This window comes from Schistocerca serialis, unplaced genomic scaffold, assembly GCF_023864345.2.
Source record: "Schistocerca serialis cubense isolate TAMUIC-IGC-003099 unplaced genomic scaffold, iqSchSeri2.2 HiC_scaffold_1145, whole genome shotgun sequence".
Taxonomy (NCBI): domain Eukaryota; kingdom Metazoa; phylum Arthropoda; class Insecta; order Orthoptera; family Acrididae; genus Schistocerca; species Schistocerca serialis.
In genome coordinates this window covers 25,001-30,000 of record NW_026047343.1, presented here as the reverse complement: position 1 = coordinate 30,000, position 5,000 = coordinate 25,001, and the positions used below count along the sequence as shown (strand labels likewise).

At 51.0% G+C, this 5,000-nt stretch overlaps 1 non-coding gene across 1 annotated transcript in view; it reads right to left on the bottom strand.

Moving 5' to 3' along the window:
- The window catches only part of LOC126432627 (small subunit ribosomal RNA), a 1,909-nt gene extending 1,089 nt beyond the window's left edge, over nucleotides 1-820 (bottom strand). Inside the window, exon 1 of the ribosomal RNA XR_007578104.1 lies at nucleotides 1-820. This exon is cut by the window's left edge and continues 1,089 nt beyond it. This is a non-coding gene — a ribosomal RNA (small subunit ribosomal RNA).
- Between the last annotated feature and the right edge of the window lie 4,180 nt (nucleotides 821-5,000).

The window sequence follows — 5,000 nt, the reverse complement described above, 5'->3', positions numbered from 1 at the left end:
CACTCAATAAAGAGCACCCTGGTAGGATTTCAACGGGGTCCGCCTCGGGACGCACGAGCACGCACGAGGCGGTCGCACGCCTTCGGCTCGCCCCACCGGCAGGACGTCCCACGATACATGCCAGTTAAACACCGACGGGCGGTGAACCAACAGCGTGGGACACAAATCCAACTACGAGCTTTTTAACCGCAACAACTTTAATATACGCTATTGGAGCTGGAATTACCGCGGCTGCTGGCACCAGACTTGCCCTCCAATAGATACTCGTTAAAGGATTTAAAGTGTACTCATTCCGATTACGGGGCCTCGGATGAGTCCCGTATCGTTATTTTTCGTCACTACCTCCCCGTGCCGGGAGTGGGTAATTTGCGCGCCTGCTGCCTTCCTTGGATGTGGTAGCCGTTTCTCAGGCTCCCTCTCCGGAATCGAACCCTGATTCCCCGTTACCCGTTACAACCATGGTAGGCGCAGAACCTACCATCGACAGTTGATAAGGCAGACATTTGAAAGATGCGTCGCCGGTACGAGGACCGTGCGATCAGCCCAAAGTTATTCAGAGTCACCAAGGCAAACGGACCGGACGAGCCGACCGATTGGTTTTGATCTAATAAAAGCGTCCCTTCCATCTCTGGTCGGGACTCTGTTTGCATGTATTAGCTCTAGAATTACCACAGTTATCCAAGTAACGTGGGTACGATCTAAGGAACCATAACTGATTTAATGAGCCATTCGCGGTTTCACCTTAATGCGGCTTGTACTGAGACATGCATGGCTTAATCTTTGAGACAAGCATATGACTACTGGCAGGATCAACCAGGGAGCTGCGTCAACTAGAGCTGAGCAGCCGGCCGCCCGGGAGTGTGTCCCGGGGGCCCGCGCGAACACGCAAGCGTCCGCTCAATTATTCTGCAAACAGGAGGAGGCTGAGCTCCCCTGCACAACACACCTCGAAACCCTCTCAGGTCCCGGCGGCGCGCAGCGCCGTCCTAAGTACTTGGTCGGGTTCGAGAGAGGCGCAATCGCCCGGAGTTAGGCGAGTAGACGCTTTAGGTGCGACCACCCGTGCTCCCAACTGAGCTTGCCGCTGCCGACAGAGGCCCGGGAGCGTGCTGTCGTGGCATTGCCGGCGGGAGACAACACGCGCCACCTACGGTGACCGGCAGCTCCAACGCCAGCGCCACAGAAGGACAAAAGCCCCACTTGGGTGCCGAAGCGAACTCTCCCAGCACAGCGCACGCGCCAACACGTCCGCACAGCTGCGATACAAACCACCTGCGAGAACCGCTGGGGCGACCGAGCAGCAGACGGCGTCGCGGCGCCGAGCGCCGGGCGGCGGCGCATCCTCAGCGCACACAGTCCTCAATCGGACCAGCACACTGCAGATGGCCACCGCGCTTCGCACCGGGCCCGCGAGGACCTACTTTGGCCGCAAGGCGCCGCGAGCAGGGGGCGCCGGCGCGCAGCTGCGCCGCCTGCCGCGTCCGTCGGCCGGCGCGCCTGCCACTGGCCGCCCCCACCAGCCGGCTGTAGCGCGTGCGCCCACGCACCGCGCTGCCAGCACGCCGGGCGGCCCCCCCTCACCGGCCGGGGACGGTCCCACCCAGCCACCGCCGCGTATCGCCTCACACCCAGATCCCCTTTCGCGTTCGTGGGCATGGTGGGTCCCCTTTCACGTTCGTGGGCATGGTGGGTATCCCTGAAACAACCGGTTAATAGCTCGACCGATCGTCGCCAACACTGATTCACCTCTAGCGAGAACAACCGCACCACAACGGGTTACCTGTTGTTCATTTGCGTAACGTCACCAGCAAACGTAGACGTCCATCGCCATTTGCAACGAGTATTGCATGCCTGTGTCAGGTGTCACAACACACTACGTCTGCCCACATAGACGCAACAACATGTGCACGCCTCGAGAACACGTGGAAGGTAGCCCCCGTACGTATGCGGTGTCCATTGCGCGAACGACTGTCAGCCGGCCTCTGCAGGATGTCGCAGATGTGGAACGCGGTGCAACATGCTATCACGGTGTGTGAGAAGAGACGACTACGTCCGAATACACGCTCCACTACATCAACAGACTGCTCATGCTGATCGCCATCCAGGGCGTCCGTTCCTCCCACACGTCTGAATGGCGTACCACACTGCAATCCAGCTCTTATAGGGAGACGACACGTAGCTGCGTGCACAATATTTGGACTGTATGGTCTGCCGTTGCTAGGCGCAGTCGTCGTACGGTCACACATGTGCCACGATGTATCATTCAGTACATACGGACCAATGTGCAGTACAGTTTGTGGGTTTTGCGTACATCGGCGGACAGGTGACAGGCCGTACCACAACGTAGGCTGAGTACGTCGGCATGCGAAGGGCATTGAACATGCAAACTTCTCAACGACCAGCTTGCGAAGGCAGGGGGGAAGGGGGGGGGGCATGTACGTCCTGCTGCTATCCACATTACAGTGTATAGCAGGAGCATGTGGAAAGTCAGCAACACCTGCAAGGTGTTTAACATGACGCGATACACAGGGGACCGGGCAGTGCGAATAGCGAACTATATTGCGAGGGTTGCGGTTAGGCAACACTACACTAATTTAACGAGTTGCATAACAATTACAGAGCAGGTTCAGCGACAACGTGCGTCAGGTTAAGGCGCAATATAGGTTAGGTTGAGGCACAATATAGGTTAGGTTAAGGCACAACATGGGTTACGTTAAGGCACAAATTGGGTTACGTTAAGGCACAACATGGGTTACGTTAAGGCACAACATGGGTTACGTTAAGGCACAAATTAGGTTACGTTAAGGCACAAATTAGGTTACGTTAAGGCACAAATTAGGTTACGTTAAGGCACAAATTAGGTTACGTTAAGGCACAAATTAGGTTACGTTAAGGCACAAATTAGGTTACGTTAAGGCACAAATTAGGTTACGTTAAGGCACAAATTAGGTTACGTTAAGGCACAAATTAGGTTACGTTAAGGCACAAATTAGGTTACGTTAAGGCACAAATTAGGTTACGTTAAGGCACAAATTAGGTTACGTTAAGGCACAAATTAGGTTACGTTAAGGCACAAATTAGGTTACGTTAAGGCACAAATTAGGTTACGTTAAGGCACAAATTAGGTTACGTTAAGGCACAAATTAGGTTACGATAAGGCACAAATTAGGTTACGTTAAGGCACAAATTAGGTTACGTTAAGGCACAAATTAGGTTACGTTAAGGTACAATATGGGTTAGGTTAAGGTACAATATGGGTTAGGTTAAGGTACAATATGGGTTAGGTTAAGGTACAATATGGGTTAGGTTAAGGTACAATATGGGTTAGGTTAAGGCACAACGTAGGTTAGGTTAAGGCACAACGTAGGTTAGGTTAAGGCACAACATAGGTTAGGTTAAGGCACAACATAGGTTAGGTTAAGGCACAACATAGGTTAGGTTAAGGCACAACATAGGTTAGGTTAAGGCACAACATAGGTTAGGTTAAGGCACAACATAGGTTAGGTTAAGGCACAACATAGGTTAGGTTAAGGCACAACATAGGTTAGGTTAAGGCACAACGTAGGTTAGGTTAAGGCACAACGTAGGTTAGGTTAAGGCACAACGTAGGTTAGGTTAAGGCACAACGTAGGTTAGGTTAAGGCACAACGTAGGTTAGGTTAAGGCACAACGTAGGTTAGGTTAAGGCACAACGTAGGTTAGGTTAAGGCACAACGTAGGTTAGGTTAAGGCACAACGTAGGTTAGGTTAAGGCACAACGTAGGTTAGGTTAAGGCACAACGTAGGTTAGGTTAAGGCACAACGTAGGTTAGGTTAAGGCACAACGTAGGTTAGGTTAAGGCACAACGTAGGTTAGGTTAAGGCACAACGTAGGTTAGGTTAAGGCACAACGTAGGTTAGGTTAAGGCACAACGTAGGTTAGGTTAAGGCACAACGTAGGTTAGGTTAAGGCACAACGTAGGTTAGGTTAAGGCACAACGTAGGTTAGGTTAAGGCACAACGTAGGTTAGGTTAAGGCACAACGTAGGTTAGGTTAAGGCACAACGTAGGTTAGGTTAAGGCACAACATAGGTTAGGTTAAGGCACAACATAGGTTAGGTTAAGGCACAACATAGGTTAGGTTAAGGCACAACATAGGTTAGGTTAAGGCACAACATAGGTTAGGTTAAGGCACAACATAGGTTAGGTTAAGGCACAACATAGGTTAGGTTAAGGCACAACATAGGTTAGGTTAAGGCACAACATAGGTTAGGTTAAGGCACAACATAGGTTAGGTTAAGGCACAACATAGGTTAGGTTAAGGCACAACGTAGGTTAGGTTAAGGCACAACGTAGGTTAGGTTAAGGCACAACGTAGGTTAGGTTAAGGCACAACGTAGGTTAGGTTAAGGCACAACGTAGGTTAGGTTAAGGCACAACGTAGGTTAGGTTAAGGTACAACGTAGGTTAGGTTAAGGTACAACGTAGGTTAGGTTAAGGTACAACGTAGGTTAGGTTAAGGTACAACGTAGGTTAGGTTAAGGTACAACGTAGGTTAGGTTAAGGTACAACGTAGGTTAGGTTAAGGTACAACGTAGGTTAGGTTAAGGTACAACGTAGGTTAGGTTAAGGTACAACGTAGGTTAGGTGAAGGCGCAATGTAGGTTAGGTTAAGGTACGATATACCTTAGGTTAAGGTACAATATCGCTTAGGTTAAGGTACAATATAGCTTAGGTTAAGGTACACGTTGTAGGGAAAGGTGTATTTTGGGGGGGGAGGGGGCGGCAGGTTCGTTGATAGTGATTATCGTAAGTGCATGCCTGCGGGATCATCCGATTTGTCACGTCAGGATGCACTTGTGGCTCATGACAGGCGGCGCTCCGATTCCAAGGTTGTGGCAGATCTGTGTCTTTCATTCCTGCCATTGTTTGTGTACTGTGACAGGAGGCAGTATTGTGATGTTGGGTGCACCCCTGTGTAGGACATGTGTGGGTGTTCGTGGCTTAGCTGAGCAATGGCG